At 40.9% G+C, this 22,901-nt stretch overlaps 1 protein-coding gene and 1 long non-coding RNA gene across 2 annotated transcripts in view; one reads left to right on the forward strand and one right to left on the reverse strand.

The window, feature by feature from the left end:
- The window catches only part of LOC140373919 (LHFPL tetraspan subfamily member 6 protein), a 287,086-nt gene that overhangs the window by 173,378 nt on the left and 90,807 nt on the right, over positions 1–22,901 (forward strand). The gene's annotated exons all lie outside the window — the stretch shown is intronic.
- On the reverse strand, positions 18,331–22,084 carry LOC140370474 (uncharacterized). Its single transcript, XR_011928369.1, has 4 exons — positions 21,888–22,084; positions 19,928–20,041; positions 19,720–19,850; positions 18,331–19,045 (listed from the first exon to the last, which is right to left on the reverse strand). It is a non-coding gene; the product is annotated as an uncharacterized lncRNA (long non-coding RNA).

Here is a 22,901-nt window from a genome sequence, read left to right on the forward strand (position 1 = left end):
TTCAAAGACTGCAAGGCTTATGTAAATCACCCATTTGATTGTTTCTTTTATCTTATATCCCTCTGATAACCTGTGGCATTCCTCAAGGTTCAACAGTAGGGCCCTTTCCTTTTCATTTCACGTGTTTACAAAAGACGTCCCAAACCGCTGGCAAACAAAGAACAACTGTGTCCTAAAGAGAAGAAGCAACTGACCCACACTTAAAGCCGTGTTGACGTTTACCACTAGAATTTATGCGTACAGACCGTTTAGAAAAGCCATTCTGAATCAATTTGAAATGACCACAAAAATATCTAAGCAAAGTCATGTGTGCAGAGTTCAAAGTTACGGATTGTGTCAAAACTGTCACAGTTCTGCCTTTGCCTCCTCAGTCCAGTTAAATTTTTCAGCCAGATCCAGTCCATCTTTTGCTTCCTCTCTTGTTTCCCTGCTCTCCACAGCTTCCTCTCATTCATTGAGAAATTGTAGTGTAATGAGTGAAAAGTTAACCCAACCAATACTTGCACTGTAAAACATATAAATAAAATACAATTAAGGCAAGGCAAGTTTATTTGTTGAGCACAATTTGTACACAAGGCAATTCAAAGTTCTGCATTTAAATCAAGTCATGACATAAATCACAAAACAGTTTAAGACATAAAAGAGAAGAGTGCAAAGACAATCATTTCAGTCATATGCACGGCTAAACATAACTGTTTCTAGCTTAGCTTAGCTTAAACATTGCCAGAGTAACGGTCTGTCTGCATAAAACTGAAACGCAGATTCCCCATGTTTAGTCCTGACTCTGGCACCAGCAGGAGGCCGGTCCATGTTTAGTCCTGACTCTGGCACCAGCAGGAGGCCGGTCCATGTTTAGTCCTGACTCTGGCACCAGCAGGAGGCCGGTCCCTGTTTAGTCCTGACTCTGGCACCAGCAGGAGGCCGGTCCCTGTTTAGTCCTGACTCTGGCACCAGCAGGAGGCCGGTCCATGTTTAGTCCTGACTCTGGCACCAGCAGGAGGCCGGTCCATGTTTAGTCCTGACTCTGGCACCAGCAGGAGGCCGGTCCATGTTTAGTCCTGACTCTGGCACCAGCAGGAGGCCGGTCCATGTTTAGTCCTGACTCTGGCACCAGCAGGAGGCCGGTCCATGTTTAGTCCTAACTCTGGCACCAGCAGGAGGCCGGTCACTTAGGTCCTCAGAGTCCGAGATGGTTCATATGACACTTCATATGACACCAAGATGTACTTTGGTGCTAGGCCATGGAGAGTCTTGTACACAAGCAGAGCTGCTTTAAAGTCTATTCTCTGAGCCACAGGAGCCAGTGCAGAGACCTGAGAACAGGACTAATGTGATCGTACTTCCTGGTTCTAGTCAGGACCCGAGCAGCAGCGTTCTGGATGTACTGCAGCTGTTTTACAGCTCGTTTGGCGAGGCCAGTGAGCAGGCCATTACAGTAGTCTAATCTACTGGAGACAAACGCATGGATAAGTCTCTCCAAATCTGGTTTAGACACGATTCTTTTGATTTTGGCAATGTTTGTTAGATGGTAAAAAGCTGCTGATGTTATTGATTTGGTGTGGCTGTTAAAGTTCAAGTCTGAGTTCATTATTACCCCCAGATTTCTAACTTGGTTTGAAGGTTTTAGAGCAAGACTCTGGAGGTGACCGCTAACACTTTCTCTTTGTTTCTGTGACAAAGAAGATGATTTCAGTCTTGCCTGAGTTCAGCTGGAGAAAGTTGTTTTGCATCCACACACTGATCTGTTGGATGCAGTGACAGAGTGAATCCACTTGTCCATAGTCACCTGCCGACAGTGAAACATAGATCTGAGTGTCGTCTGCATAATTGTGATAGGACACATTTTTGCTGCGTATCAACTGACCTAACGGCAGCATGTAGAGGTTGAACAGAAGGGGTCCCAGGATTGTCAGGGGCATGTGGTCTGACACACAGTTACCAATTTCAACAAGGTACTTCCTGTCTTTTAGATAGGACTTTAACCAATTTAGGGCAGTGCCAGTGATGCCCACCCAGTCCTAGTCTCTGTAGGACGATCCCGTGATCCACAGTTTCAAAAGCAGCCCTCAGATCTAAATTAAAAGCAGCACTCAGATTTAAATGAAAGACTTATCTGATCATTTTTATGGGAAGATTATTTTAGTTAGTTTTATTTATTATTATTATTATTTGATTTTTTTAATGTTTATTGGTCCCTGGTCCCTATTCAGAGTTTTTAACAGAGTTTTCTGACTTTATATCAAACTTAGTGCTAGCCTGGGATAAAATAGTTATAGCTGGAGACTTTAATATCCACGTGAACGTGAGTGATGACATCCTCAGTAATGCCTTCAGCGCCTTGTTAGACAGCATTGGTTTCACTCAAAATGTAAATAAACCGACTCACACTCATAAGCACACTCTTGATCTAACGTATGGAATAGAGATTAGTGACCTCATTGTCTTCCCTCAAAACCCTATATTGTCAGATCATTTCCTAATTACCTTTCAGTTTATTCTTAAAGATCATCCAGCCCCACAGAATAAAGTTATAATGAAAAGGACACTATCTGAAAAATCTATCTCAAAATTCAAAGAAATAATAGAGCCAATATTCAGTGACATGTCATGTGATCCTGCTGAGAACAGTTTTAGTCCCAGTATAAGTGATCAATTTGTCGACTTGACCATGAACTCTCTGAAGTCTGCTCTTGATGTTGCAGCACCGTTAAAACAGAAGGCCATTAGGCCAAAGCGCGCCTCCCCATGGTACAACGAAGAACTGCGTTCACATAAACAAAGAGTCAGAAAGCTAGAGGGACCACTATTAGCCCTGAACTAGCCCAAGCTGTAAATCTAACGTCCCATATAAATCCACCTGTAAATTTAGAAAGGTTCACAGCTGTTGATCAAGCAGAGATAACTTCAGCCATTATGTCCTCTAAAAGCTCAACTTGTGTCCTAGACCCCATTCCAAGCAGACTCCTCAAAGACATTCTCCCCCTAATTATAGACCCTATTCTTAATATAATAAATACTTCACTCGAAAGTGGCTATGTTCCACAGTCCTTCAAACATGCAGTCATTAAACCTCTTCTGAAAAAGCCTAACCTAGATCAAGACCTATTGGTAAACTACAGACCTATTTCAAATCTTCCCTTTGTTTCTAAAATCCTTGAAAAAGTTGTAGTAAAACAGCTTTGTCGCCACCTGCAGGACAATAACTTATTTGAAGTTTTCCAGTCAGGGTTCAGAGCCCACCACAGCACTGAAACTGCACTAGTTAAAGTCACAAACGATTTGTTATTAGCTGCTGATGATGGACTGGTCTCAATCCTGGTTCTGTTGGACCTCAGCGCAGCGTTTGACACCATCGACCACAACATTCTACTGCAGAGGTTAGAATGTGATGTAGGTGTCGGAGGAACAGCCCTTAGCTGGTTTAAATCCTATTCATCTAATACGTACCAATTTGTTAATGTAAACCAGAGCTCCTCACCTTGCTCTAAAGTAATTTACGGTGTGCCACAGGGTTCAGTACTCGGTCCAATTCTGTTTACTCTTTATATGCTGCCGTTAGGCAACATTATCAGAAAGCATGGCATTAACTGCCACTGCTATGCAGATGACACTCAGCTGCATTTATCAATGAAACCTGATCAGAGCGATCAAGTAGACAGACTTAGTACTTGTGTGAAGGAGATAAAAACCTGGATGACACTAAACTACCTGCTTCTTAACCCTGAAAAAACCGAGGTCATTGTGCTTGGCCCTAAGCATCTACGAGACTATCTGAGCAGATAGTCACACTGGACAATGTTAGTGTAGCCTCCAGTTCTACTGTAAGAAACCTTGGAGTCTTATTTGACCAGGAGCTCTCATTTAAAGCTCATATAAATCAAGCTTGTAAAACAGCCTATTTCCATTGCGCAACATAGCCAAAATCAGAATGATCCTGCCTAAAAGTGATGCCAAAAAACGTATCCATGCATTTGTAACGACTAGATTAGACTACTGTAACTCCTTGCTCGCAGCGTGTCCTAAAAGCTCCATAAAAAGCTTTCAACTGGTTCAAAATGCAGCAGCAAGATTACTAACAGGAACAAAAAGAAGAGAGCACATTACGCCAGTGCTGAAGTCTCTTCACTGGCTCCCCGTCGAGTTTAGAATCAAATTTAAAATTCTACTCCTGACCTACAAAGCCATAAATGACATGGCCCCATCCTACCTCAAAGATGCTATAGTACCATATCGACCAAACAGAGCTCTTCGCTCTCAGAATGCTGGCCTTCTGGTGGTCCCAAGAGTCTCTAAAAGTACAGTAGGAGGTAGAGCGTTTAGCTACCAAGCGCCTGTGTTATGGAATCAGCTCCCGGTCCATGTTTAATATGCTGACACAGTCTCTTCATTTAAGTCCAGGCTTAAAACTTTCCTCTTTGAAATCGCTTATGGTCAGACCAGTTAGGAACAGAAATATAAACCCACAGCTTTAGCTATGCTGCCCTAGGAGTAACTATGCTGGGGGAATGGCAGCTTGAGCACTATCCTCTTCTTCTGACTACTTATTCTATCAAAAAACATTATTTTTTTAATTCCACTTGCAAACTGTTCACCACCTTCTTTTTCTTTTTCTCACTCCTGAGGACTTGTAGACCCAGATGCCCCTCTCCTGGTGAAGTGGTCCCTGCCCCGTATGGACAGTCCCTCATCTGCCTGAAGAGTGGGTCCAGCTCGACTCAGACGGTCCCTCATCTGCCTGAAGAGTGGGTCCAGCTCCAGTCTCCCTCGTGTCCGTCTGTCCGTCTGTGAGAGTCAGATCTCTCCTTCACTCTGGAACTCTTCCAGGTTTCTACTTTTTCCCAAGGAGGTTTTTTGTAGTTTTTCCTGGCTGAGAAGGAGGGTCTAAGGACAGAGGACTCTGGGACATCGTCCCTCGCCACCACAATCATTGTTTGACTCCATCGCCACCACAGACACTGTTGATTCATTTCTCACTGTGGCCCTCAGAGGCAACCGTTGTTGTGATTTTGGGCCTTACAAAAATAAATTGAATTGAATATTGCCTCAACCATGGATCAATTAAAATGAAAGCTCATAAGTTGGCCTTCATGGTCAGTCCATTGTTACTGTAGCATAAACATTTTCTGCAGCCCAGAAAGCTTTTTTCCCATAGAGCGTAATGTAAAAACAGTTCAGCTTTCACAAAAGTCAGGTGCCATTTTTGCCTACTTTCACACCATGAACTTTTTCCGGTTCAAAATTGTTTTTATTTGTTAGCTTCAGCTCGCTCTGTTTCGTGCTGCGCCGCTCTAGCTACTCTCATTTTGATTCGTCAGAGTGGTCACGTGGTACATGAACACACATCACCTTTGTGCCGCACAGTCGTTTAAGGCTAAACTGGCAAAATGTGTGTGGTCCATTGACTTGAATTGAGTGCCATTTTGCATTTTGCACAGTTTATAAAAAATCCCTCTTGGACAAGTTGAAAGAACTTCTGGTCAGTTGCATAAGGAAGAAAATCTTTGGTTGTGAAGTGGAAGTGAAATGATCGCAGGGCTTTTTTCTGACTGATGAAAACGTTTGATGTTTGTATCAATAAACACTCTATTGTTAGGGTGATAAATATAAGATCTGTAGCGGAACAAAGATGAAAAGATAACTGGTTCAGCTGATATTATTTTGTAATTAAACACTTACACGCCTATTAAAGACACACATCCACTTCACAGAGATATCAGAATGAAGGTGGTGTTGTCATTGCATTGAACTCTAACAGCAGCCTACATGTGGAGACTGTTCACCACATGCTCATCAAAAAGGCTCCAGCCGATTTCCCACTCTGTCTGAGTTTAACATGCATGTAATGATGAATGATGTTCTCTTTAGCACAGATTGTGTTCTTGTATGTAGGCCTATTTACCAATGTAAAGTCATATTTGTGATGCTGTAAAAGCGGGCTGCATTATATTCAATAAAAGTAATACATACTGCTAAACTTGCAGTATTATGTTTGTGCCTAATTATTATTATAACCTTTATTTATACAGGGAGGGCCCTTGAGAGCAAACTGACAAGCGCCCTGTTAATACAACAAACAAACAAACAAACACACACACACACACACACACAGATAAATGCAGATACAATAAAACTATAACAAATACATAAACACACACTTATACAAAGCAAGAGCACTGGAATAGTTGGTAACTTTTAAGCAGTGCTTTGAATCATAAAATGGCATAAACTTTTTTCCTAAATCTGTCTCTATGTGACTGTAGTTTAAAAATGTCCTGAGATCTCAACTGATGAATACTGGTGTTCAGCAAACTACCGTAACACTGATAAACAATTGGGCAAAATCCCAATGAGAGCTTTAAAACAAAGACAAACAAAATTAAAGCCGCAAGCGGCATCCAACGGCCCTCGCGGGCCGCCGGCCTTCCGACTCTGCGCTTTCGACTTGATAAAGATGGCGCCCTTATTGTGTGTTGAATTAAAAAAGAACTTGACAGACGGCGACACATTGGACATGGCCAATCCAGTGTAAATGAACACAAGTGTCAGTCAAATTTGCTGCGCCGCCGCACAGAGACCGTAGCACTTAGAATATAAATATGGATAACTTTTGATGCCGCGCTTGTGTAGATCATATCCCAAAGTAAAGCTTGATCGGGCTATTGCCCACGGAGGAGTTTGTTAAAGTGTGAAGCATAAATGTGAACATTTCAAAGATTTGGCGTTTTCCCATTTGTGACAGTATATTTGCAGCTCCACAGCACAGAGACCGTAGCACTTAAAATCAAAATATGACTAACTCTTGATGCCCCGTTTGTGTAGATGATTTTCCCCAAATATGAGCTTGATCGGGCTTTCGCACTAGGAGGAGTTTGTTAAAGTGTGAAGCGTAAAAATGTGGTCATTTTAGAGATTTCACTGTTTTCCCATTTCTGACATATATTTGCGGGTCCGCCACACAGAGACCGTAGCACTTAGAATCAAAATATGGATACCTTTTGATGCCCCGCTTGTGTAGATGATTTTCCCCAAATATGAGTTTGATCGGACAATCGCCCTAGGAGGAGTTTGTTAAAGTGTGAAGCGTAAAAATGTGGTGATTTGAGCGATTCTGCAATTTTCCCATAAGGATAACATGGGATGTTTCTGTCATCGCTACGGTTACGCCGTACAAAATATGACTTTGGCTCTCATACTTTTATGATCAGGATGGCAAATTAGAATTTTGTTCAAAATATCATGTCATTTGGAAAAACTCTATTGTTTATAGGCCACTCTGAAGGCCAAATAGTCAGAATTCAGGGAAACGTTTGCGGCTCCGTCGCACAGAGACCGTAAAAGTTATCCTTAAAATTTGGATAACTTTAGATGCTCCACTTGTCTAGAGGACGTACACCGATTTAGAAGTTGGTGGGCAAAACGCACTAGGAGGAGTTTGTTAAAGTGTAAAACATAAAAATGTGGTAATTTGAGAGATTTTGCGGTTTTCCCATAGGGATAACATGGGAGGTTTCTGTCATCGCTACGACTACGCCATAAAAATTAAGGCATTTGTCTCATTGGCTTTTTTGATCGGGATGGCCAAATAGAATTTTGGGTAAAGTTTAGAACATTTTGTTCAATGTTAATTTAAAGGTCACTCTGTAGGGGGCGCTATCGCGCCCATTTCAATTTTGTCATCATAAACTGGTCCAAACTAGAAAGTTGAACAACTGATTGGTCCTAATCGGACTTGTTTTGATCAAATGGGAAAAAATTTTAGATCTGCAATATCCCAAAATAAGTTGTCCAACTTTGCGGCTGCGCCGCACACAGACCGTAAAAGGTATCTCAAAAAATTGGATAACTTTAGATGCCCCACTTGTCCAGAGGACGTACGCCGATTTTGAAGTCGGTGGGCAAAACGCCCTAGGAGGAGTTCGTCAAAGTTTGACGTGAACAAAATGGCTAACACAGCGTGTTTTCATTTTCAAAGGAAGATGGCGGCCATAGGGCAAGTCTGGGGGCGTGGCCACAATAATATTTTTTTTTTGTCCTCACAAGAGGAATGCGTGTTCCGAATTTCGTAGCTTTACGACAAAGTTGACCTCGGGGCGTCTCCCATAGGCGCAATGTATTTTGACTTTTGTCGGTGGCGCTGTCGCGCCATTTTTTAACGAAAAAAAAAATGGCCCAGAAAAAACAAAATTTTTCGCCGATTCTGAATTTTGGGCAAAGTTTGGTGAGTTTTTGAGCATGTTCAGGGGGTCAAATTAGAGATCAAAAAGCAGAAGAACAAGAAAAATTAAAGCCGCAAGCGGCATCCAACGGCCCTCGCGGGCCGCCGGCCTTCCGACTCTGTGCTTTCGACTTGATAAAGATGGCGCCCTTATTGTGTGTTGAATAAAAAAAGAACTTGACAGACGGCGACACAATTGACATGGCCAATCCAGTACAAATCAACACAAGTGTCAGTCAAATTTGCTGCTCCGCCGCACAGAGACCGTAGCACTTGGAATAAAAATATGGATAACTTTTGATGCCGCGCTTATGTAGATGATTTTTCCCAAAGTAAAGCTTGATCGAGCTATTGCCCACAGAGGAGTTTGTTAAAGTGTGAAGCGTAAATGTGAACATTTCAAGGATTTCGCTGTTTTCCCATTTCTGACATATATTTGCGGGTCCGCCACACAGAGACCGTAGCACTTAGAATCAAAATATGGATAACTTTTAATGCCCCGCTTGTGTAGATGATATTCTCCAAATATGAACTTGATCGGACAATCGCCCTAGGAGGAGTTTGTTAAAGTGTGAAGCGTAAAAATGTGGTGATTTGAGCGATTTTGCGATTTTCCCATAAGGATAACATGGGATGTTTCTGTCATCGCTACGGTTACGCCGTACAAAATATGACTTTGGCTCTCATACTTTTATGATCAGGATGGCAAATTAGAATTTAGTGCAAAATGTCATGTCATTTGGAAAAACTCTATTGTTTACAGGCCACTCTAAAGGCCAAATAGTCAGAATTCTGGGAAACGTTTGCGGCTCCGTTGCACAGAGACCGTAAAAGTTATCCTTAAAATTTGGATAACTTTAGATGCACCACTTGTCTAGAGGACGTACACCGATTTTGAGGTCGGTGGGCAAAACGCACTAGGAGGAGTTCGTTAAAGTGTGAAACAGAAAAATGTGGATATTCGAGAGATTTAGCGGTTTTCCCATAGGGATAACATGGGAGGTTTATGTCATCGCTACGACTACGCCGTAAAAATTAAGGCATTTGTCTGATTGGCTTTTTTGATCGGGACGCCAAAATAGAATTTTGGGCAAAGTTTAGAAAATGTTGGTAAAACTAATTTTTGACCTTCAATGTTAATTTAAAGGTCACTCTGTAGGGGGCGCTATCGCGCCTATTTCAATTTTGTCATCATAAACTGGTCCAAACTAGAAAGTTGAACAACTGATTCAAATTTGGTCCTAATCGGACTTGTTTTGATCAAATGGGAACAATTTTTAGATCTGCAATATCCCAAAATAAGTTGTCCAACTTTGCGGCTGCGCCGCACACAGACCGTAAAAGGTATCTAAAAAAATTGGATAACTTTAGATGTCCCACTTGTCCAGAGGACGTCCGCCGATTTTGAAGTCGGTGGGCAAAACGCCCTAGGAGGAGTTCGTCAAAGTTTGACGTGAACAAAATGGCTAACACAGCGTGTTTTCATTTTCAAGGGAAGATGGCGGCCATAGGGTAAGTCTGGGGGCGTGGCCACAATAATATTTTTTTTTTGTCCTCACGAGAGGAATGCGTGTCCCGAATTTCGTAGCTTTACGACAAAGTTGACCTCGGGGCGTCTCCCATAGGCGCAATGTATTTTGACTTTTGTCGGTGGCGCTGTCGCGCCATTTTTTAACGAAAAAAAAAATGGCCCAGAAAAAATAAAATTTTTCGCCGATTCTGAATTTTGGGCAAAGTTTGGTGAGTTTTTGAGCATGTTCAGGGGGTCAAATTAGAGATCAAAGCGCTGAAGAAGAACAATAAAAAAAATAATAATATTTTTAGCAAAAACAATATAGCCGTTTCCACTATAACAACAAATTATACATCGTTTGAAAGCTCTAAGCCTTCCCGATGCCGCCATGGGGTGGAATCATCATTACGAGCGCTTACGCGCTCGTCACTCCCTATTCCGTCGGGATGCCCCGCCCACTCCCCATAGACTTCCATTGATTTGAGCAGATACAAGCATGGCCCATGCCTGCGGCATGGACTCTCGCGTACAGGACGGTGCCAGGAGGGTTTTTGGAGGAATGCAGCGCTTCGCGCTGCTGTTGTCAACAATGAGTGAATGGGCTACGCCCATTCACTCATTGTCGACTATTTCTGTCATAGCAGGAGTAAGTATGCATGATCCATGCCTTCGGCATGGGCTAGTTCACTGTACTTGCCAGGGGCGACGGGGTACCAAACATGCGGGCTGCGCCCGCATGTTTGGTCAGACAGTTGCAACGCTGCCTTCGGCAGCGTTGCGGGAGCAATAGGCCCTCCGCCCTGCTGGGGCTCGGGCCTAATAATAATAATAATATTTTTAGCAAAAACAATATAGCCGTTTCCACTATAACAACAAATTATACATCGTTTGAAAGCTCTAAGCCTTCCCGATGCCGCCATGGGGTGGAATCATCATTACGAGCGCTTACGCGCTCGTCACTCCCTATTCCGTCGGGATGCCCCGCCCACTCCCCATAGACTTCCATTGATTTGAGCAGATACAAGCATGGCCCATGCCTGCGGCATGGACTCTCGCGTACAGGACGGTGCCAGGAGGGTTTTTGGAGGAATGCAGCGCTTCGCGCTGCTGTTGTCAACAATGAGTGAATGGGCTACGCCCATTCACTCATTGTCGACTATTTCTGTCATAGCAGGAGTAAGTATGCATGATCCATGCCTTCGGCATGGGCTAGTTCACTGTACTTGCCAGGGGCGACGGGGTACCAAACATGCGGGCTGCGCCCGCATGTTTGGTCAGACAGTTGCAACGCTGCCTTCGGCAGCGTTGCGGGAGCAATAGGCCCTCCGCCCTGCTGGGGCTCGGGCCTAATAATAATAATAATATTTTTAGCAAAAACAATATAGCCGTTTCCACTATAACAACAAATGATACATCGTTTGAAAGCTCTAAGCCTTCCCGATGCCGCCATGGGGTGGAATCATCATTACGAGCGCTTACGCGCTCATCACTCCCTATTCCGTCGGGATGCCCCGCCCACTCCCCATAGCCTTCCATTGATTTGAGCAGATACAAGCATGGCCCATGCCTGCGGCATGGATTCTCGCGTACGGGACGATGCCAGGAGGGTTTTTGGAGGAATGCAGCGCTTCGCGCTGCTGTTGTCAACAATGAGTGAATGGGCTACGCCCATTCACTCATTGTTGACTATTTCTGTCATAGCAGGAGTAAGTATGCATGATCCATGCCTTCGGCATGGGCTAGTTCACTGTACTTGCCAGGGGCGACGGGGCACCAAACATGCGGGCTGCGCCCGCATGTTTGGTCAAGCAGTTGCAACGCTGCCGAATAGGCCCTCCGCCCTGCTGGGGCTCGGGCCTAATAAACAAAAGCATACTTGAAGTTGGGTTTTGTTTTTATTTATGTACATTGATTAATCTTGTTCCTTCTTTTTTTCTTCTTTTTTTCCAAGAACTTAAATTGCTCTTTTTCGCTTCTCCCTGAATGATCGACATTTTTTTTTGAGACTATGGTTCCATGTTCCAAAGCCCCAAACTTAACCATAGTAACTGTTCCTAAACCTAACCCTAACTGTACCTAAAATAGTGAACTAATATGTCAATTCAATTCAATTTATTTTTGTAACGCCCAAAATCACAACAACAGTTGCCTCTGAGGGCGACAGTGAAAAACGGATTAAACAATGTCCATAGGGACGAGGGACGATGTTCCTGAGTCTCCTGTCCTTAGACCCTCCTTCTCGGCCAGAAAAAAACTACAAAAAACCTCCTTGGGAAAAAGTAGAAACCTGGAGGAGTTCCAGAGTGAAGGAGAGATCTGACTCCATCAGACGGACAGACGGACGCGAGAGAGACAGTGGAGCTGGGCCCACTCAGGAGGAGAACCAGTTCTTCAGGAGTAGAACCAGTTCTTCAGGAGGAGAGCCAGTTCGTCAGGAGGAGAACCAGATCTTCCAGGCAGATGAAAGATCTTCCAGGCAGATGAGATGTCGTCAAATAAATAACATTTGCAAAGAAAATGCTATAGCTCCCGCACCCTGAACAAAATGCCAGACTTTTCAGGAGTCTTGATTTTATACATTATACATTGTATTATTTTACTGCAAATAAAGTCTTGTAATATTGCTAAATGCATTTTCGATGGTCTAAATATCATACATAATTACAACGTAAAATATATGACTGGGTTAGGGTTGGAGAAAGCATGCAGATAATTCAAACTGTTATGTTATTGATCTATTTTGCAACTTGATCCTTGAGTGTGACAACAGAGGTAGTATGTGCATATCTACTATATTATGACAGAAGACACTGATTTACCCACAGAAATGCAAAATTCAACTGAAAAGTGAGTGCTGTCAAAGAATTTTTGCATTTCCTTTTCTAATTTCATACATTTGTAGATGGCAATAGGAAAAAGAAAAAAAATGTGTTATTTCATCTGAGTTTTACAGCTTTCGTCTCTAAAGTTTATATTTATATTTATTTATTTACCAAGCCTTTGAGGTGTGCTTGCCTGTTCTCTCACCCACAATTGTTTTAGTAACTGCACTACAGACACTACAATCCTGGAAAAGTTAATTAGGACTTCACAGAGTCGCTGACAAAGTGCATACATAAGAAAACCCTCAAAGAGATTTTATAGCGCTCATGTTTGTCGGCACACCGCTACATAAACACCACCGACGGCTGCAGTGAAATGTTCAAGAAAATAGTCGGCCCGTGTCCCATTGTCTCGTGCCCACAAAACAGCTTCATCCAGCGCATAAAAACAAGAGCTTCTCATGCAAGTATGTGGCCACTAAACAAAAACATGTGCTCTGAATCCCTGGACAGTTAGATTTCTCACAATGCCAGGAAACCGTCTGGCACCCCAAGGCCAAGTCTGAAGGCGAACAAGAGGGGCACATTGCTACTGATAATGGGAAATAGCAAGATATGAGATAAAGATGCCATATTTGATACCTTTTGTATTGTCATAGTATTTTAATAATCAATTTAAAAATAATATTGGGATTTTATTCCACTGTATCACTTTAAGGCCAAGCTTGGTGATTAGTTATTCAACTTTAGCATTGTATTCTGCACTGCTTAGTAAACCAGTCAAGCTAACGGTCTCATAGGAAACAAATGAGAGAAACAGTCAAATATGAACTTTTTGTTTTTATACCTGTTTTTCAAGGTACTTTTGAGCAACAGCCGTGTTGAAATAAAAAAACTTTTTATTGAGTATTTACTCCATTTATTGACTGAAATTCTTCACATGCAGAACTTGGCTTTACCTGATTTACCAGGCTGAACTGAGTCAGAACAGTTGCCATCAAAGTACTTGATTGCCATATACTTTTATAAAAATTTCACCCTGTGTAGGTTAGATTAGCTAGTATATTTTCCCCAATGCTATGTCTCATTGGGGAGTTCCTCAAGGCTCAGTGTTGGCTCTCCTTTTGTTTTCTACATCTACATCTAAATGTGAGAAATCAAATGTAATAGAGTAATTATTGCTAATGATAATAGTGGAGAGACAGTGGGTTAAGTGAGCGCCATTTCACCCAAGAGTCACCAGTTCAAGTTCTTGAATACAAGGGAACTGTTCTTTGTTGTTTTCCTGAGCAAGACACTTCACTCACACTGGCCTGTTGATGCTCACTGCCTGACTCAAATACACAAGCTGGTTTGTATTGTTGAGTAACTTCAGAGAATTGGCTCATTGACTCAACACTGTTCATAATTTCCCGGCACTGACTGTATTCATCTGGCCATAAATAATTTGCATTCTGCCATATGCCTCAATTGGGTCACAGAGATCCTCATGACAACCACTCTGCCGCTCAACAATGTGGTAAACAATATTTTTACCTGCAAAAGTATAATAGAATCGGTGACCTTTTGTGTAAAAAAATAAATAACCTGACTATTTTAAAGAGACAAACAAAGTTCTTCATGCATAGTATCTCAAGATTTCCACAATAGATAGAACATTGTGCGGTCTGAACCACTAGCAAAACAAATGCATTTAACCCTGGTTGTTGTCTGTTATGGTTGTACGCTGTAAGGGCGTAAATAAAGGCTGTGACCTTTAGAAATCACAAAAAATGCATGTGGGCTCTCAGAGGACATTCTCCCCACACAGCCTTTATCAACAGTTCCTCCCAACATCCACCTGGCACTGTGCTACGTCCTCCCACTGCCACTGCACGTTTAATCCTCTGTGCTGTGGGCCCACTCAAGATGTGGAGCTGTTTTTTACAGTGTGGTACTTCATTATGACAACAACAAGTCTTTGTTGAATGGGACATCTTATGCAAAATCACCTTTAATGAGCTTTTAACAACGGTTACAACGGTGTTTACTCATCATTAAGTACTCAAAGTTATATTTTGATTGATTCATGCATGTTTGAGTAATCCTGTATTGACCTGCAAGACCTGTAACTAAGGCCGGAGTGCACTTCCATTTTTTTTTTAAAACATTAAGACTGAGTGATACATGTCGAGTTCTAAAATGCCAGGTAGCCGAAAAAATAAATATGTAAATGTCGTTTGTCACTATGATAAGCAGGACTTATCAGTTCTGCAGTTTTGAACAGGAAGTCAAATGAACAGTTTCTATTAGTTGTTTTGGATCAATATTGTGGTTTACAATAAACATGTTATACAATTATTTATGTTGATCTTATGTTATAGTTCAATATTAAGCACCTGGAAACAAAAAAAAAAACATAATACATTTCCTTCAAGATTAAGTGTGACGGTTTGTTGCACAACTCACAGTCATCATGTATTTATCATAAACACATCATCTTAAAGTTACAAGACATGTTAATTTTACTATGTAGCTTCCCCTTTCAAATCTGGCAATACTTTTGGTATAAACATGTGGTAAAGGCTAGGTTAATCAATTATTATTTTATAGCAATAGAGGTGGAGTAAAAAAAAATATCAATGGTGAATTGTCACACAAACATAATTTAAATCTTGGAAACAAGTTGAGGTAAACCATTTTGTCCAGGAGTGCTCCATGGTAGGAAACGTTTATACTCTCTTCAGGAGAGTATAACTGCTAACTTCTCAAACCTTTTCAATTTCAACTTTTGAAGCATTTCCTACCATGCTTTTAATCTGCATTAAATGTAGACCAGTGCAGTAAATTTTTATAACTCAAGAGAAAAAATGCCCTGTTTTAATATTATTTTTATTACCGCCCATTCATGAACTTTCATTGGTTTGCATATTGTCTCACATTAAGTTCAGAGTTAGCGGGGGTACCTCAAGGGTCATTGTTGGCTCTCTCAGTTTTATATATTGAATACTATACATTTCTGGGCTATTTCTCAAGGTAAAATTTGACACTGTCTAGTTTTTCAGGATTTATTTAGTGGGAACCGTTGGCCTTTTTGCTAAGTTGGTCAAACTCAGCTTCCTCCCGGAACTAAGAACAAGCAAACAATTGCACAATGGATGTTGCTGACAAAATACATACTCACAACAATTTATTATTATTGTTTTTACGCGTAAACTAAACTTATGTGTTCTTGCATATAGCACTCATTTACATATTTCCCAGGACATTGCAGCAGGTGAAAGGTCCGCACAAGAAAAACAAGTGGTACTACATGTTTCAACTACTGCAGCTCATTGCATACTTGTTTATGTGCGAGAGTTTGAAGAAGAGTTTGGTATTAGCATGCTAAAGGATGTGGCTTTATAGTGAGGGAAATCACAGTTAGACACAGTACAGTTCAGAACAGCACAGTAGAGGAAATTAAATTACTATAGATGAAGGTCATAAACATGATAAAAATTTAGCTCTATTGAACTGGCAACTTCCTGTCGGCTCAAACAGAAACATAAGAGCCTATTATTTTAGCCCAGACACAACAAATTGCAGGATACCATTGATTTCAGAGAGCTCATTGATTGTAAACATGAACATAAAATACTAGTTTATTTGCTACATTGATTTTGATTCTAGTGGCAATGATTGTTAAGTGATTTGGTAGTTGGCAGTTTGTTATTTTTATTTAAATTCACAAATGTTTAATCTGATCATTTCTATTAGTGACTAGACCCAGGAACTCACTATATTACAGCACAAATCTGCTTTTTAACAATATTAATTAGTTTTGAATAATATTGGGCTATATATTGTTGTTAGGTTGCATTCATGTGACATCTAAAACTGAGTTTGCGACAGGTCAGGATTCTATGGCCAAATTCATTGTCAAACTGTCAGATTGAAAATGTATTGTTCTGGTTTATGGTTCATATCACTGTAATTACTGGGCCTTTCCACATGAAACAAAACTGGCACAAAGTTCAATGTTTTCTCTGTCAGCATAAATAAACAAATGTGAAATTATTTTTTTCACAATAACCTAAAAAAGTGGTGCAATTATTCAACACCAAAGACGTGATTGTAGTCAGCTGAATATTAATGTTGCAGATTTTGGACACAATCTCTTGACAAATAATAAAAAGTTTGATTTCCATTGGATCTGAATTTTAGATATTTCTTTCAAAAACAGTCAATCTCTCATAGAGTCATATTGAGATTACAACATTATCAAATTATATAACACAAACATTAACTTTTTGGTTTAGTTTATTTATTCATTTATTTGTATTAATTTGTATTATCTGGCTCATCTCTGTCAACATGACTGTTGATGGCACAGAGCCAATGATGGTTTGCAGCTGTGAGCACTTCATATCAACTGTAAGGGGCAGATCACAGACACATGGTTTAGTCACTACGGTGATGACTCCAAACAGTAGAGCCCATTTAAAAACTGTGAACAATGTCAAGCAAATACTATGGATTGTGCTTTTCAGTGACTTGATACAATTGAACCAGAATATGAAGTTTGCCCTTTAGTTACAACTATGCGTCTCACAATGTTTAAACACAAATCTCTGCAAAATCTAATGTCTAATAACCAAACATTTGACCTTTCCTGGACAGTTTTAGGATGATCTTGAGCTTTATCAGAAATAGTAAGAGCTCAAATGGTAACATACTAATTATATATAAAATATAAATATATAATGGGAAAGAGAGAGTGATTTTGTTTTGACAAATGAAGAATGGGAAAGTGTACACCTCAGTGGAGAACCACAAAATCACATGTTTGGAAAGAATTATGTAGTTATGTAAAAGTGCACATTATTCACAATGAAGTTCTAACTGTTGGAGAGTCCTCCTGTACGGTGTGGCCTGCTGGAGCAGCAGCATCACAGAGAGGAAGAGGCTGGACAGAGTCATCAAGAAGTCCAGCTCCGTCCTGGGCTGTGCTCTGGACTCGGTGCAGGAGGTGGGGGACAGAAGGGTCCTGGCTAGATTCACATCTATGCTTGACCATGAGTGCCACCCCCTGCAGGACACTCTCTCCGCTCTGGAGAGCAGCTTCAGTGAGAGACTGATCCACCCTCGCTGTGTGAAGGAAAGGTTCCGTAGGTCTTTCCTTCCTGCTGCTGTCAGACTTTATAACAAACACTGTTAGTACTGAACACTCGCAATACTGACCTAACCATGTGCAATTCTGTCATATGTGCAATTGCTGTTGGAATTCATGTGCAATTCATGTGCAATTACTGTGAAATTCATGTGCAATCTATGTGCTGTCGTGACACATATTCATGTGCAATTACTGTCGTGATCACACGCAATGGTATTTATTTATTTATTTATGTGTCTATGGGAGTTTTTATTTATAGGAGATCTTCTACTGAAAGTGTTTTTCAGACTTCCTATAAGTGATCTGTTCTTCTGTATCTACCTCTGTATCTACCTGCGTTGCACCAATGAAATTTCCCCATGTGGGACAATAAAGGAATATCTTATCTTATCTTAAACCATTACTATGTGTTCGGAAATCCTGGTCTGGGAATAACAAAGCATTTTTGACACCATCTTCAGCCTCAAGACTCCCACAATATACACAATAAATGGATACCTCTGGAACATTCTTCTGGCTGCAGGGAACAAATCCATCACTAAGAAATTATTGATACAAACAAGGATTGGACCGACATTATAATGGACATACAAAAAATGGAGATTACATTCGGGCTACATTTGGATTTTTTTATTTTGCGTCTTGTTTTATGTACATTTGAATTATTTTGTAAATTTAAAAAATACAGGAAAAAAATGTCAGTCTATTATGATGTCGAAATCAGCGTTGAAGGACTTCTTTAGTAGTGAAATCGAGTTTGAAATGTTAGTATTGTGACAAAACTACTGCAATGTGACAGTTGTACTTACAGTTATACATTTGAGGAAGCTTTAGCTGTAGACCTCTACGATGAGAGTCGAAACGTCTTGTTTTTCCTAAAACAGAGTCCAGATGACTACAACTGAATCTTTTTCTACAATGGAACACTGCTGGACGAATGAGGGATTACACCGACATCTGAGGAAGATGGTTAATCTAGAATGATATTGCATCCGTAGTTGTAGTAGTGTGACTCAATAGGAGGATATGTTATTGCATAATACCAGGTGCTTTCCATCATTTCATTTTGGCATATCTAAAGATGACTTTCCTCAAAGCAGATCTAATCACTGCTAACATAGGAACATTACCATTTTTGTACTTGAGCCCACATTTTTGACTATTCGTAGAATAATATAGTGGTATTAATGTAAAAGCTGGTGTGCAGGAGAATGACCATAACAGGTCCGTGCAGCAGGGATCCCTTTGTGCACAGACACACACACACACACACACACACACACACAGTTCTTAAAGGCCCCGTAGCGACTGGCTTTGTTGATGAAGTTCTTGAGCAGGTCGTGGTCCATTTCTGCGAAGGCCTGCGTCAGGGTGACAGCCGTCAGGTTGTCCAGAGGAAAAAAAGAGGTGCGTCAATAAGTATCAAGAGAGGGAGGAATTTGTGCACAGAAATTGCAGAAAAACTTTATCTGATTCATCAAGATTTTTGATTTGATTTTGTTTTATAGAAAACACATCAAAATGACTTTGAATAGTAATTTCCGGAAAATTCAAACAAAGCATCGCACTTTTGATTGCTATCAGTATCACGATCAGTGTTGATACTGGAACATTTAATGGCTCGGGTATCGGTTCCCCAACTTCCGATACCAAACAGATACTGCAATTAGCCATTTTGAGAACACGTACATATTTTTTTTTAACCAATTTCAGTAAATATTGACAAGTGAATCTTCATTTTAAAGCTCAGAACCTTCAGAAGTCAGTCACTGACAATTTCCAACCTTTCCAAATACACAAATTCATTGTGTATTTGGAAAGGTCTAATTCTTCGCTATTGGATGGACGAGACGTCAGGAAAGTGTCAGCATTTGACTCATTTTGCCTTTCCTTTTACTCTGGAGTGGTATTTTGTTTGGGTTTGTATGTATTTTGTTGGTTATATGTGGGTTTCCTTTTACATGTCCACGTATTGTAAGTTGATGTTAACCCACTGTCCTCATTTGGATTCACTGTGTACTTTTTGTTATTTTACCTTGGCTTCGTACTTGACGGCGGCGGACAGCAGAGTGAAGGCGTTGTCCTCCGAAATGCCCTTCTTGATGGTCTCCTGGCACAGCCTCTTCAGCCTCATCTCTCTGTAGAACGTGGCCAGATCTAATAACCCTGGGAACAAAGAGCGGACACATCCTCAGTGCTCTGGCCTTCAAAGAGAGACCCCTTAGACCCCTTGTTCGTCTCACCTATAGCGTCCTCTGGTGGCAGGTTGATGGTATCTGTGTAAAGGTATCATAGGAAGGCTCGGACACCAGGTAGGTTCATTGTTTTCTTCCAAAAGTGTGCGGGAATGTTAGCACCTGAAAGGAAAGGGACAAGATAAAAATAAATGGATTATGTTGGCTCAGTTTTAGGGAAATATCTCCGTCATGAATTGAGTATGAAGGATCAATATTTAACAAGCAGCAGTAGTTAACCTAAACATAATGTAAAAACTTGAAGAAAAAAAAAAAAAACACAAGTAAAGCGGAAAACGATATAGTTCCACCAAACTGTGTTGAAGTTTAAAGCTGTATGAAGCCAAAGATGCCATTTTTTGTGTATTTTTATATAGTACATATAAATTGACATACTTTTAACTTTCTTTAAAAAAATCACAATTGTTGCATGAGCATATGGTATAAAATTGCCAGCAACTAACAATTACTTTAGTACTCGACTACTCAGGGATTCATCTTTCAATTAGTCGACGTGTCAAATGCTCAGTTCAGTTGTACAAGGCTTCTAGATAGAGAATATTTATGAATTAAGCAGTTTATTCTTTTTGGACATGTTTGTCTTAGAAGTTATAAGTTATACATTTGTTGCATGTGTTTTAGAATCTGTACAGTCCAGTTAAAGATAAAGGTGACATACGTACTTTCGGAAAAAAAAAATTGTCCACTAGTCACAATTAGGGGCTTAATCACTGCAGCCCAAATCATGTGTCACATCAATATTCATGACTAATTGGCTCGAGCCACGCTCGTTAGCATTAGCATTAGCGACAGATCAGATCTCTGTTGCTAGGTGACAGAGGTACAGGGAGGAGGGGAATAAAGTATAAAGTCTTGATTGACTTGATTCTTTAGGCTTTATTCTTTAACAAACTTTCTGCCACAACTCGGGCATTTTTGACCCCCTGAACATCAATGAAAAGTCCCACAAGGGGCTATAGACGCGATCGGCTCGGCCCGAAATCACTGCTAGGTGTGTTACTGGCGCCGCCACGTTTGACTTTTTTATTTTGTGCCGCGGTCTTAGCATTAGCATTATAGTTAGTGTTAGCATTAGCGACGAGTCTCTGTTGCTAGGTGACGGAGGTAGAGGGAGGAAGGGGTGCAGCCGGGTCACTGAGGCTCTCTACCTCTACCTGCTCAGATCTACATTCAGCACGATCTTGCAATTTGTCAGGACAAAAAACAATTTGAATCGCAAACTACGCAATCATCAACAGAGAATTACTGAGCGTTGTTTGCCGCAAAACGCAGCAGAAAACATGGACGGGCGGGAAGGCGGTCGCGCGGGATGGCGGTCGCACGGGTGGCGAGAGCCATCATCGCCGCTAGCGCGGCTTTCAGTTTTACATTCAAATTGACACAAATTTTGAATTTTCATGAGGTGATACATTGCAGTATATGTCTAAAAAATAAACAAATCAATCAAAACCCAGATAAAAATCTGTAAAAATAGTATCAAAACTAGAAAGTATTGATACTGAAAAAAATAAAAAAGGAATAAAGTTGACCAGTTTTAGAATGATCTATATCAGAATTAGTAAAAGGCCACTCAGTAATATAATAAATAAATAATATTAATATTACACATTATACATTATTAGTATATGTGGCATGTCAGGGGTGTTTTAACTTCAGCTGTTACTGTTAAAATCAAATTAGAGGAACAACAACGCCACCAGGACCATACTGAAAACATTAAAAGAAAGTCGCACAGATTCGTTGTTGACAAGAGGCACGTAGACTTTTTTTTAATATAGGATTTATTTATAAATAAGTTCTTTCTATGAACAATACGTTTCTAAATAAAAACATGAAAAAGTAAAATTAGTGAAATTACACATTCATTGTTGTCCATAAAAACAATCACATTTATGTTGAGGTCAAGAAAAAAGGCAAGGTGGCAGAGCATGCTTGCCCCATGACCTACTGCTGAGAAAACGTCTGCTGCGCACCCTTGACGGGCAGTGGACGTGGCTAGTTCAGCCGGCTACACACATGGGACCCCAGCTTCCAGAACTACCAGACGCCAAAGCACAATCCAATCCAATTCAATTCAATTCAATTGGGGAGTCAATGGATTCAATCCAGGAGTTCCACATAGCGCGGAGTGTCGTGGGGCGTGAGCCTCACCACGGCACTGAGGACAGGAGAACAGGGCGTCGACAACAGCCCAATCTGAGGCGGAAGTGGGAGTAGCAGAGCAAGAAGTGGTAGAGGGGGATTTTTACAGAGTGGAGTGACACCTGCTGGCCAATTTGATTAAAAACCATCCACACCGTCACAAATATTTTAGAAAAAAAGTATATTCCATGGTGTCCAAATATTATTAGAATTAGTGTTTTTATGATACATACATTTCAAACTTGATTTGGATACAAAGGATTAGGCTCATTACTTGATACTACAGTACAAACACTGTTATTTTTAGACTGGATTTTTCAACACAAAATAACTTTTTATGTGGTCTTATCAAGTTCAAGATCATTTAAAAACTGTTCAGGAAAGATTGTCATGTTCATGCGCTTATCGATACTTCTGACAACACTATGCAGTATTAAACCCTCTGCATGAAACGGTGCTTATTGTGGTCAAAGGTCAGCAGGGCACTTCCTCATGTCTCAGGGTGTCAGTTGCATGTGATGTTGCTAAAGTTTGTGCCGTGGCAGACTGTCTGGCTCCTTCCTACTGACGCTGCAAATGAGCGCAGCGTGGAATGTAGTGACTGTGCGCGCCTGGTTATAAAAAGACAAAACGGGAAACAATATGTCTGCTTTTGCTTCCCTGTGGCATTAACAGGAAAGACGGGGAAACGCCGCACAGCAGATGGTACTTAAATATAGGCGACGCGACGACGCGACGACACGACGATAACGCGGTAGACGTAGGCTACTTTTTACCTCCAACAGAATGGCTGCATAATGTGTTATTACTCAACATGAAC

The sequence above is a fragment of the Eucyclogobius newberryi genome, unplaced genomic scaffold (assembly GCF_026437365.1).
Source record: "Eucyclogobius newberryi isolate DKJ021-1_F unplaced genomic scaffold, fEucNew1.0.hap1 SCAF_10, whole genome shotgun sequence".
Lineage (NCBI taxonomy): Eukaryota > Metazoa > Chordata > Actinopteri > Gobiiformes > Gobiidae > Eucyclogobius > Eucyclogobius newberryi.